Source organism: Calypte anna, chromosome 2 (assembly GCF_003957555.1).
Source record: "Calypte anna isolate BGI_N300 chromosome 2, bCalAnn1_v1.p, whole genome shotgun sequence".
Classification (NCBI taxonomy): domain Eukaryota; kingdom Metazoa; phylum Chordata; class Aves; order Apodiformes; family Trochilidae; genus Calypte; species Calypte anna.
The window spans coordinates 120,596,254-120,609,689 of record NC_044245.1 but is presented as its reverse complement, the minus strand read 5'-3'; positions in this window follow the sequence as shown (position 1 = coordinate 120,609,689).

The window sequence follows — 13,436 nt, the reverse complement described above, 5'->3', positions numbered from 1 at the left end:
TCTCTCTTTCTTCTTGACTCTTTGGTACTGTATCCTCCTGGAGATTTCCACAGTCTGAAATCTGCTAGATGAGCTGTGGATATGATTCCTTCCTCAGCCACTTCAATTAAAATCAGGTTCTTTAGCTCAAAGAGTTTAAATAGTGACCATGTGCTTGCACATCAAATTTGGATAAAAATGGATTAGGAAGAAATCACACAAATGTTTCAGCTGGCATAGTTGATGAGGCAGTAAACCTATTCAGCCAGGCCAGCTGCAGGTATGTGGTTGTGTGACAATGTTCTGGAGAGTCTGAGAACTTTCTACAACATAAATCACAGATTAAATCACTCCTGTTCTCTTAGAAACCATTTCAAGCCTGCATAAAAGCAACAGACACTTGTCATACAAGAAAAAAAAGAAGTGCCAGATTCTGATCTTTTTTTTATTTAAGGTGGTGCTTTACTGAATTACAATTAGTTAGATTATGCAGCACAAAAGTCTGTACGTGTATAGCTTCATATATATTACAAATATATGAACAGTGGTCAAAACGCATCTTAGAAACTTCAAAATGGCTGACAAGTTTTGCAACATCTTGGAAAGTCTCAGTAATTCTGTAACATGAATAATCCTTGCTTATTTGAGTAGTCCCATGGAAAGAAATGGGAGTGTGCTGGTGGCTAGCAGCTGTGTAACGCATCCGATAAATGTACAAGAGAGAGAACACAGCAACTTGAAACCATATGCCATTTTGTATGGTGTAATTTAATATTCCAGAATTTATAATGCATGTCTTTAAATAAGTTAACAATGACAGATCTTGAGTTAGTACATGCTGAGTTCAATTATTAGAATAAAAAGCTTTAATCTGAAAATAAAATACACTGGGAAACTACTATGCCGGTAAATACTCATCTTGACAAACTTCCACCAGCACAACAGAAATAGGAAAATAATCAATGAAGAGGATAAATTCACTGACATAAAAGGAATATAATACCCAATTATGGGATTTCTAAGCCTTCATTAAATCTTCAAATCTTAGCTTGCATTAACTAAGTTGCTATGATTATACTTGAAACTGATCTCTCAGGAAACTCCACATGTCCAGCTGCATATTGATGAATTTTTTCCACAAGATCAAATGGATATTTTTTCAGGAACAAGTAATTCACATTTTATTTTGTTTTAGGTTCACAGAATTATATTTAGTACCTGCAACTAAAAATCGCTTTTTTCAAAATAACTCCATAAAAGCCGTAGAATCCATAATTATTAATATATCAAAGACACTTTTCTGATTTCATAATGCAACTTTCATGCCACTAAAAGTTATCACACTCAAAAGTTCATTTTTTAACCTATACATACTAAAAATAAATACATACAGATAAAATGTAGAAGGATAAACAATGGAATAAGCATTTTGATGCAATGGTACTGAAGGGCCTTTGAAGGTATTCTGTAAACACACCATTTGTGTGCCTGTTGAGCCAAAAGTGAGAAGCAGGAAAATCCATAATGTTACATCTGAAAGCTGTTTAAACTTTGTTATCCAGATGCATCAACACTTAGTAGTTTTAATTTTTTTTAGTGCCTAACATATTAGCATTTTACATAATAACAGTTTGTCTGGACAATTGATATTGTAGAAAGAATAGAATACAGCCTAGCACCTTCACTTTAAAAAAACCAAAATTTAATACACCTGTGTTGGATCATTTCATATCAACAATTTCCTGTTTATGAAAAGTTGCAATTAGTGATCCTTGCCAGCAAAATTCTTCCTAAATAACATGTGATCTCATCTGTCATATAGAAAAAGAAGTAAAATAGTTTATTTTAATGTTTCTGTAAGAAAAGTTCTTTTCCTTGTGTCATCTTTCCTTTCCAAATATGCTGTTCTATACTAACTGATAACAAATGAAGGATTCCAATTTTCAAAGTAATTGAGATGTGTGAGATTCTTATCACTCCCAGACACTATACCCTAATCCTTACATATAAAATGGAGCATGTTTCAGTGTTCGTATCCTTTCCTCCTTCTGAATTTAGGAAATGGTGAATCACATTGTGAACCTACTCACTGTTTCCAAATTTCGGAGTTTTCATTAAGACACATAAAATAATTGACATTTCTCATGGGAGGTGTTACCTGCTGCTTTCCTCTGCATTATTTTTCCTTTCACAAATCCCAAATATTTGTGAACTGGTAACCCTAGTTCTTTGGCTATGACTACCAAAGACATGAATTTATTTCTCCTCTTATACTGACTTATACTGACTGGCAATTGAGAAAGCAGAGAAAACATCTCCTGTATGCTTCATAACTCATGACTGAAATGTATTATCCATTATTATACATTACATTAAAAATCTTCAGTTAGATTGATCAGGTAAGAGGCAAAAATCAGGCAAAATTAGTACATTTTCATATTACCCAGAAGTAAATAGTGGAAAATCTTGTCACTGACACTTGAAGAAATCAATATAAATAGATTCATGCAAATCTTTTATAAAGTCATGGAGATGGGTACATGGATGAAGAGTAAAAACAATAGTGCAATGAAATCTACATCTTTGAAAACACTGCTTCTGAATGGCTGGTCACTGGCAGTGAAGAGACTCTACCAGAATAAGGATAATGCAGCACCTATCTTGTTTCTATCTATTTTCTGAAATCATGTGATACAGAGCAATATCCATGATACCTTCATTTGGACTAGAATGGCACTTCTTGCATCTTAGGAGAAGCAAGGATATGTTTTGATGCTTGCAGACCCATCACGTATTTCCAATACTGACATAACATTTAGTGGGAAACTAACAGATTCCAAATGCTACAGATACTAGGAACATCACACTAGTCATCTACATGGATTAAAAATCTTAATATAAATTAAAAGGCATATTTAAAACCTAGTACTATTGTTATGAAGGGTCTAACTGGGCCTTCAGAGATCACACGTGTTTTGAAGTTGCTAATTTACAAAAGTGACTTTGTTTCTTTTCTTTGATAAAAGACTGTGCTGATTTTGGTTGGGTTTTCCATTTTCTTCATAGTAGCTAGTATGAGCTAATTTTCTTCATAATAGTATGGAGCTATGTAGTGTAACAAGGCAACCAGGTGCCCCTAATTGCCAGGGAGTGGGAATGAGCTTGTGTTAAGCCCACCTGTGCCTAATTAGGGTGGGCCCCCACTGCGCATGAGCAGGACCAGGGGGCCAATAAAAGGTGAGTCCTGAAGCACAGGCCCAGCTCAGTCCTGAGCATGCTTTGCTGAGGGGTCAGTTGCTCTTGGTTGCAGTACCGATCTGGGCTAGTCAACTCTGGGAGCTGTAGGCTTGGAGCATTGCTCGTGAGTCTCTGCTGGAACACCTGGTTGGACCTTGAAGCGCCATTCCCTAAAAGAGGTTCGTCTTGCTATAGAGCTATGTTTTGGATTTGTGCTGAAAGCAGTGTTGGTCATGCAGCAATATTTTCATTATTGCTGAGCAGTGCTTGCACAGAGCTGAGACCTTTTCTGCTTCTCACGGGCAAGTAGGCTGGGTGTACACAAGAAGTTGGGAAGGAGCACAACTGGGACAGCTGTCCCCAGCAGACCAAAGAGGTGCTACAAACATGACATCAAGCTCAGCAATAAAACCTGGGGTAAGAAGGGAAGGAAAGATGTTCAGATTGATGGTGTTTGCCTTTCAAGTTACTCTTTCCCATGATGCTGGGTACATGAGGTACTTCATGCTTTCCTGGAGGTGGCTGAACCCCTGCTTGCTGACAGGAAGCAGTGAATTAATTCCTTTTTTTGCTTTGCTTGCATGTTATGAGCCATATAATAGATAAAGCTTTTCCTTTATCTATGAAACTGTCTTTATCTCAACCCACAATTTTCTCACTTTTACCCTTCCAATTCTCTCCCTCATTACACCAACAGAAAGTGAATAAATGGCTATGTGGGGCTTAGATGCCAGCTGGGGTTAAAAGGCAACAGAAGCCATCATGATTAATAAAGAGAGAGTATGGCCAAAGTGAAAAACTAATGAATTTGTGCCTACCTTTTTACTCCTGAATGTGAAAATTATTCGAGTTACAATGAAAAACATAAAAATGTCTTGGACCATAAAGAAAGTTTTGTTTCAAATTGGCATGCAAATGCTCTCTTTTACACCTTTCACTACTTGTTTTGCAAGGGACACTCTTCTGACTTGCTTCGGCTGAAACTGAATTACTGCAATATTTTCTTGTAGTAATTTGGCTCCTATACTGCCTTTATTCCCCATTACTTGCTTTGAGAAATCCCTGTATGAAAGAGCTGGGTGGGGGTAGAGTGGAGGGGAAGGAAGTGAAGAATAATGTTCTAATTCCAGAATCACTATTATTTCTAAAAATGCACTTGTCAAAAAGATGTTTGCAAAATTAGCTTCCAGAATGAGAAGTGTGAATACTTCCTGCAGTTGATTTTATCTTTTGGGGCCTTTGTGGTGTCCATGTAATGGGAACTGATGGTGTTGGGAAAAAATAGCTTTTATTGCTGCAAGTTGACTTGCTGCCAGAAATTCCTCAACCTTTGTGCCTTGCAGTCAATCAGCCACTTGAATAGGCTGGACTTACAATCTTAGGAAAATTCTGCCTGGAGGCACAATAAAAAAACAAACATGTTGAAACTGTACAAAGGCTTTGGAATTGCTTCCCCTGCTGGAGACAGAAAAAAAAAAAAGAAAAAAAAGAAAAAAGCTACATAAGTAAATAAACAAATAGATATATAAAAATAATAATAAAAAAGCTTTTTAAATGTAGTAGAAGTAGAAATTTTCACCTAAAAACCTATCCAAACATGATTTGGGATCCCTTTTCAGTACATTAATTATAAGATCATGAAGAAAAAAGTGATCTTGGATGTAGGTCCTAACATTCTCTCATGGCAGATGTTAAGAGGGCTTACTAGAAAGAGACTGGTAACTCTGCCAACAGCTAGCTAGAAATACGGGTTGAGTAGTCTCAACCTTTTCCCAAATTTCCTTTTTAGTGTTAAATCCCTGAACTAGATCTAGCATCTGGAATCCCTGCTTCTGTTTAGTATTTGCTCTGACTGAAGTAACCTAAAAGGAGTGGTGGGTCAGTTACCTTGGAATCCTTGCTGTTGGTGCCAACAAGACTTAAGACCCCACCCTGATTTTCTGATCTTCTGGTTTTACAGGGCTGGCTAATTTCCAAGAAGTTTAATGTGCTCAAGCTCTCTGCTGGATTACAAATTGTGTTTTGTATCCCTGTGTTTTTGTTCAGATAGTTACTTCATGATGCTTCCTTTCTAATTTATCTGCTGTGTAAGTTAACTTCACAACTACACTGGTTTGGCTGGTATGGAGTTAATTTTCTTCATAGCAGCTTGCATGGTGCCATGTTTTGGATTTGTGATCAAAACAGTGTTGATAACACAGGGATGTTTTAGTTATTGATGAGCAGTGCTTACACAGAGCCAGGGCTTTTTCTGCTCCTCACATCAATTGGGGCTGGGTTTGCAGAAGAAGCTGGGAGGGAACACAGCTGGGACAGATGACCCCAACTGACCAAAGAGACATTCTGTAATATATGATGTCTTGCTCAGGAATAAAAGTTGGGAGAAGGAAAAGGAAGGGCTGTGTGTGTGTGTAATATTCTGAATGATGGCATTTTTATTCCCCAGTAACCACAATGAAGCCCTGCTTTCCTGGAAGTGCCCAACATCTGGGAAGTACTGAATGAATTCCTTATTCTGCTGTGCTTCTGTGTGTACTTTTTTCTTTGCCTATTAAAATGTATTTATCTCACAGCATGATTTCTCTAACTTTTACATCTCTGATCCTCTCCCCCATCCCACTGGAAGGGGAGTGAGCAAGTGGCTGTGTGGTGTCTAGTTGCCTACCAAGGTTAATACAGTTTCAGTTAAATAAATGATGACAACAGTGCTTTTAACTTTTGAAGGAAAATAATGGAAATTTTATTATTCCTGTATGTTTATAACAAGCAGAGCCTCCATTGAGGTGACAAATTTTGGTTATTACTTGCAGTACCAATTAAAAAGTAGCAAACTAGCTCCACTGTATTAATAACATGTATATTCTAACAGAAATGTGAAGAAACCAACTGCAAAGCTCATCACAAGCCACATTCAGGCACATATGATGTAGAAAACACTAACAAGATTTCTGAAATAATGGAAAAAACCATGCATAAGATACTGTTCAAACAATATAGCCATTCCTTCTACACCAGTGCTCTGCAGTTGCATATAATCATACTTCCATATAAAACTATCATATAATCTAGTCTCTAGATAAATAAGTTGTTTAATCAACAACTATTTTTCTTTCACTGAAGACAGCAAACCAGCAGCAACCACACAATTTTTTGCTCTACACAAATTTTGTTGTGCAAAACACCTTTCTCCTCTCAAACGCCAATATACAACTATATTTTCAAAGGTAACATCATTATCACATACCAAACCTGGTAGTTTATTACGCTGGTAGACCAAGATATTTGGAGTAAATCTCAACTAATAGATCTTGCAATAATTTTCCACCATGCTTTAATTTAGTCAACATATAGAACAGTATCATTTTTTCTGTTTATTTCCTTGCTTATGTATAATACTGTAGCCTTTAAGATTATGAAGAATTTAAGAATCAGTTAGATAAATTTCCCAGAAACTGGAGAAAGGGAAATCTCACATCCATTTTTAAAAAAGTTTACAAAGGATAAAAAAGCAGGACCCTGGGGAGCTACTGACCCGTCAGCTGAACCTCTGTTTCTAATAAGATCATGGAAAAGATCTTCCTGGAAGCTATGTAAGGATATGGAGGATAGGAAGGTGACTAGAATAGCTAACATGGCTCCACAAAGTGCAAATTCTGCCCGACTGATCTGTTGACCTTCTACAATAGAGTGATTGTGTTGGTGGGTAAGGAAAGAGCAACAGATTTCATCTATCTTGGTGTCTCTAAGGCCTTTGACACAGTTGTATGCAATCTTGGTAAACTGTAGAGATACAGGTTTAATGTATAGATTTTAATGTTTAATGTATAAGCTGCTTGATGGGCAAGGAACTGGCTAGCTGGATATATCCAAAAAGTTGCAGTCAATGGGTAAATGTCAAAACTGAAATCAGTGACAATGCTGTCCCTCAGGAATCAGTATTTGAACTGTTAGTATTCAATACCTTCATTAAGGACAGGGAAGGAGTTATCCTCAGCAAATTTCCAAACACCAAACTGTATGGCACAGCTGACACGCCTTAGTGAAGGAATGCCAGCCAGAGGGACCTGGATGAGCTTGAGAGGTGGGTCCATGTGGAGTTCATGAGATCCAAAAAGGCCAAGTGCAAGGTGCTGCACATGGATTAGGGCAGGTTGAGGCACAGGCTTGGTGATGAATGATTGAGAGCAGCCCTACATACAAGGACTTGGGAATATTAGTAGATATTGGGTGACAGCCTGCCTGGAGTACTGTGTCAATTTCTGGAGCCCCCAACATAAGAAGATCATGGACCTGTTGCAGCAAGTACAAAGGAAAGTAACAAAGATCTTAAGAGTCCTGGAGAAAGTCTCCTGTGAAAACAGCCTGAGAGGGCTGGGATTGTTCAGGTCTCTAGGCAGACCTATAGCAGCCTTCCAGTATCTGAAGGAGGCCTAGAGGAAAACTGGACCTTTTACAAGGGCATATAGTGAAAGGACAAGAGGGAATGATTGCAAGATAAAGAAAAGTTCTGTTTTTAATATTACACTAAACAACAGTGGAAACAACTCATAGCAGAGGCATGTTTTTCCACCTTCTCTAAAAATAGTTGGGGCATTTTATTTATTTCTATGTATCTTTTGTCTTGCTAATATCCTGGATAATGTCACTATAATTTTTTTTATTTTTATTTTTTATAAAGACTCCTTTAAAGTACTCAGGAAACCAATGTATCTTAAATTCATGCACACATGTGCATTCACACACAAGTATCATTCACAGAGAAAGAAAATATGAAATTAAACTTGTGCTTTCTAGCCAATCTGAGAGAAGTAAAATGTGGAGAGGAAATATTTTAAGGACCAGCTGCAGTAAAATAAAGCACAGTAGGTCACAACAGGCAGAATCAGATTGTCAAGTTGCTGTATCAACTTGGACCTTCTCTCATCTGCCATCATTCAACCAATACTCAGGAAAAAGGGTTCCATAGCAACACACCCACTGTGCATGGCTAGTCCTGATAATGAAGCCCACTCTACAAACTGCAGCTCTTCAGTGGCAAGTATGAATGGGACCCTCATTTCCTACCTATAAAGACTTCCTACTGAATTAAAGATGAAGAAAATACACTGAACTCTGACTGCGAGTCTGCCTGTTATTATGCAGTTTCCCTTAAGGACTATTGTACTTTGCTCAAACTTACAAATGCCAGCTTTAAAATACAAGAAAGTGTTTAACTGTGGCACACATGGCTTAGTTTGAAGGATCAATACAATAGAGAATTGCTAATATGTATTCTTCCTGAGTACAGTCATTGTATGCTGAAATGTTTAATTTATTTATGAACAACAACTGGCTTTGTAGCCGCTTTCATTTCCATCTGCATTGCTCTTTCTTCTGCTGCTTTGTGAAAACCCAGTAAAACAGAATCCTGCAAGACTATTAATCAGTGCATAACATAAACACTGATTTGCTGTGGCAAAAATGAGGGACATGGATTTTCATTCAAAATTCATAGCAATTACTTTTTTTTTTTACCCCACTCCTACCCCCCTGTGCCTCATCTCCCACTCCAAATTTTCAGACCCTGTCAGATGACACATGGGTTTGGTAACAATAAAGTGATTGTCTAACAAATTGTCCTGTGCATACTGCAATACATTTGAGAGTGTTGCAAGCAGTAGCCTGCAGTATTTTCCAGTACCACTGAAATGCATCAGTTCTATTTCTCAGTTTTCACCACCACCTCTCACTTGTATGAATTTTGGATTCAGTTCCTGTAAGTATAAATTACCCCACTGATTGTAATAGCAACTTTCCTTGCTTTCTCTATTGTCTTCAGTCGTACATGTAGAACTGAATATTAAGAGCTCAGAGGAAAAAAGCTTATGTTTAGATAAAAGAATCATTAGTTAGTTGGCTGATATTCAAAAGCATTGTTTTACTGAACATAAAAATGTTCAATAAAAGAGCAAATGAAAAAAAAAAGGCAATTTTTAGCAGTTTTAAAATTATTTTCAATAGAAGAGTGAATACAAGCTAAAGATCATAAGCAACGTAGCAGCTCCACAGTCTGTGATTTTAAATCTCTGTTTCTACTGGAAGTATCAGAGAACATGTGGCATATTTTTCTGCCTCTGTACAGTAATAATCACCAGGTAGGGAAATTTTGCAATACTACTGGTGGCAGAAAGCCTAGTGATGTTTCATAGTCTTTACTGCATGACAGAAGAATTGGGGTGAAGCTGTAGCCTCAGGTTCATTATTAGATAAAAGTCTACCTACAGCTGCTAACAGCTGCTCTGCAAAGGAAGCACACATGCTGAAAACACAAGTTTTGGAAAAGAGGACCCTATCTTGTCAGAGCAGAAGATTCAAAATACGAGTATAGCTAGGTTACCTGTTATCATCTTAGTTATGAAAATAGTGGATTTTAACAGACTTCAATTAAATAAAATGAAAATTCATTACACTCAGTTTTTTCATCTTTGGATTTCATCTCTAACAAAGTCTGCATACTCAAGGAAGTAAAAAGCTACTTTTCTATTAAAAATGAGCCTGAAGGATCCTCTGAACCAAGGTGCAGGTGATACATTTCAACACTATTAAGCAAAGAAATAAAATGGGACGTGTCATTTTTAGCTGAAACAGTTGGTAGGTTTTGTTTTGGTTTTGGCTTGGTCTTGTTTTCTTTTGTTTTGTTTTGTTTTTTAGCTGCATCTCAGTTTCTATTTGCTCATAAGCTAAGATAAATCAGACATCATGGTAAAAAGCACACAATGTTTTTCTTTTTGTTTTCTTTAAGGTTTAGAGACAGAAGTCTTCTTGTTCAGTGCCAGTCCCAGCAATTCCTCCAGTAAGGGATAGGTCCTCTCTGCCTCTTTCCTGCCTACTGATTAATAACCCATTCCTGGCCTGTGGTGGCACACATATCTGTGGTGACACACATACACTCCATTACTGTCTGAGATATCAAAAGTTTACTTAATTTGAGACGTGGTTATTTTTAAAAGAATGTGGATTGTGGTAGCACATGCACATGAAATTGTATACATTGCAGGAATGTTTCCAGTTATATGACAGAGGGTGTGCATCTTTCAAAGGAAGGGAGACATTCATAAAGGAGTAGCAGTTCCAAGGGGGAGGGAAAAAAATGTTACATAAATGTAAAAAGCAAATACTTTCAATGAGAAAAAAATAAACATAACTTAGAGTTGACCCTGGCCAGCTTTAATTTATGGGGTGAAAATGGGACACACTCAAGCTATCTTATACAACCATAACACTGAAAACCATACACACATTTAGGGACTCAATAAGAGCACTATTTACTGGACAGGTATTTTCATAACTATACTACACACATATCTTGTTTCAGTTTAACATTACTATAACTACAATCAAGCAATATCAGTTATGAAAATATACACACACTGAATCATGGCATACACTGTCCGGAAGAGAAACAGAAGATTGTGAAATCACCTTGAAAACACTTCTTCAAAGTAAACTTGATACAGTGGGTAGTATTAGAGACATCGATTTTTTTCAATAAGTAAACACCACAGTCTTAGTACCCAACACTTCATCAATATTATTATATAATACTGTTATATATGCAAAATGACAGAAGAATTATTAAACTAAAACAGCATGAAGAAAGAAAATTGCACAGAAGGAAGTAATATAGAAAGAATATTATTTGTCCATTTTATAAAAAGTATGGAATTATATAAATCAGCTCTGTTCCACAGAAATATCATAAAAGATAATTTAAAATTGTGCTATGGAACTGATAAACTCTAGATTTGACCTCTTGTAGGTTTTAGAATAAAAAGACATCTGCTTTCTCCTTATGTTATTCTGAAGTCCTAACAAAAAAAAATTCAAAATGCAGGTTTTTATCAAATAAAAATATGACAGAATTACACTTCTAAAAAAAAATTGGTTTCTAAATGTGCTTAGAAAAAAATTCATCCACAACATTACTACTTAAAATATTGCAGCCACATGGGACCAAATAATTATTTTGTAAGTTCCATGGGGTGCTACAAAAACCCAGATGGTATTAAGTTTTACATCCTTGCAATTCACTTTGTATTATACATTTTACCATAATATGCTTTGGTAATACCAAATAAATCTAAACAAAATAGTAATTGACATTCCTCAAAGAAAATTAAACTTGGTCCCCACAGACTTGTTCAGGAAGAGCATGAAGAAACAGCTTCCTTAAGAAAAGCCAAACAAACAAGGAAGTCATCATTTAGTGTACTAAAGGTCAGCATAATGTGTTGAACTCAAGGGAACATCTTGAAAGGAATTAAACAAATTCAGAAATCTTTGATCTCAGTGGGAGCTGAAAATTCTTGGATAAGACCTCTAATGAAGAATGTTCCAGACAATATGTTACATTCTGAACATCAGCAAATACACATATTTAAACTCTCCCAGATAGAACTATTCCATTATGATATAACAAAGCATATCCTCCGTGTGGTGTTTCTCAAGTATTAAATGTGACAGCATCATGATTTGTGCAGTGCTATTTCTTTAAAATTATGGGCTGCACATTCTCAATGAACCAGTCCATGTCTTCTCCTTCAGACTTTCAAAGTACATGTCACCAGCTGTGTTGTTTGGAAACTCAGGGGGGTTTATTTAAGTTTTTTGTTTGTTTGGGGGGGACTTTTTGTTGGTTTTTTAATTATTATTATTATTTTGGTCTGTTTTGGGGGGGTTTCTTGGTTTTGTTTTTTGTTTAGGGTTTTTGCTTTTGTATTTTTTTCTTTGCAAAAGCAGATACTTGCCACTAACAGAAAACTTTTGAAACAGGACCAGAGGTTACTGTGAGCATATGCTTTTCTGACTTAGGATATCTGGGTGACTTTCAGAGGCTGTGTGATAAGAAATCATGTAGAGCTTGTGGACCTGGTACAACTTTAAAACAGCCTGAAAATATCTGACATTTGATTGGTACTTACTTCCATATAGTATCATACCAGTTTAAATTTTGTCTCATTCCTCTTAATTTTACAAATCAATGTTCACAGCTGCAAAGAACTGGACTTGTACTGTTATCAAAAGTAGTCATTTAAATTCCATATAACATCTTACGTATGCCAATTTAGTTCCCAGTATTGGAAATAACAATTATTTATGGAAAATCTATTTATGTTAAATTTAATTCTAAATGGAAATATATTAATGAAGGAAAGGCTTATAGCAGAGGCTGACAATCAGGCTTTGGCTCTTAGAGATGGAACCCGTGTTTCTGAAAGATGAAGTATAGAGCACTGGAAACATAAACACTGAAGATACATAAAGATAAAAGTTTTAAGTAAATTTACAGCAAATAAAAGCAATTATCATGTAAAGATAAAAATAAATCCATACACTTCTCAATAAATGCATTGATTGTCAAAAAGCTACCTGCAAATTTGCTTGCTGAAACATCCTGTAAGACTATCTTTCACACTATGTCAAGGCAAACTTCCTAACTTCTTTGATATCAGTTTAAATCCATTCCAATTCTGTTTGAAGCTAAATGTTGATTCATGTTTTTTTCAAAGCTGACTACCTACCCTTGAACAACCCACTGACATATCTGGCAGAGTCACATGAACACAAACAGAAATCTCACTGAGCAGACATTTTAAAATGGAGAAATCAGCATGGTTAACTATTTGCAAGTTCATCAGTAAAATGTTTGTTTTAACTTAATGTTCTCATCCAAGGATGAGGGATTTAACAGGAGTAAACTAGCCATTTGGCTTCCTAAGCTCAAAAGGTGTACATTTAGCAGCATTGTCAAGGTAAGGTTTCTCTCACTATATCATCACTTAATAAATTATTTTTAATAATCATATTAACTTATTAAAATTGATAGATTTTATTTTCCCCAAGTTTGGCTCAGTGATCATTCCATTGCAAAAACAGCTACTGCCATAAATATTGACTGTTCGTCAATATTCATATAAAACATCTATGCCTAAAACAATGACACCAAAACGCTTTGAACTACACTGGTAACAATTACTTTTCTTAAAAAATGGTGACAAATATTTCTACAGTTTGTCTTGTACAACTAGTACTTTGGCTGGTACAGATTTTTCTCCTCTTTACACAAAACAAAAATCCAAATAGTAGTGACTATCCATGCGAAGCCGATTTTGAAATACAGTATCTGATTCTATATTCTGTAAATCAGAATCTAACTTGCCTAAGACAGAGAAGGCTGCAGA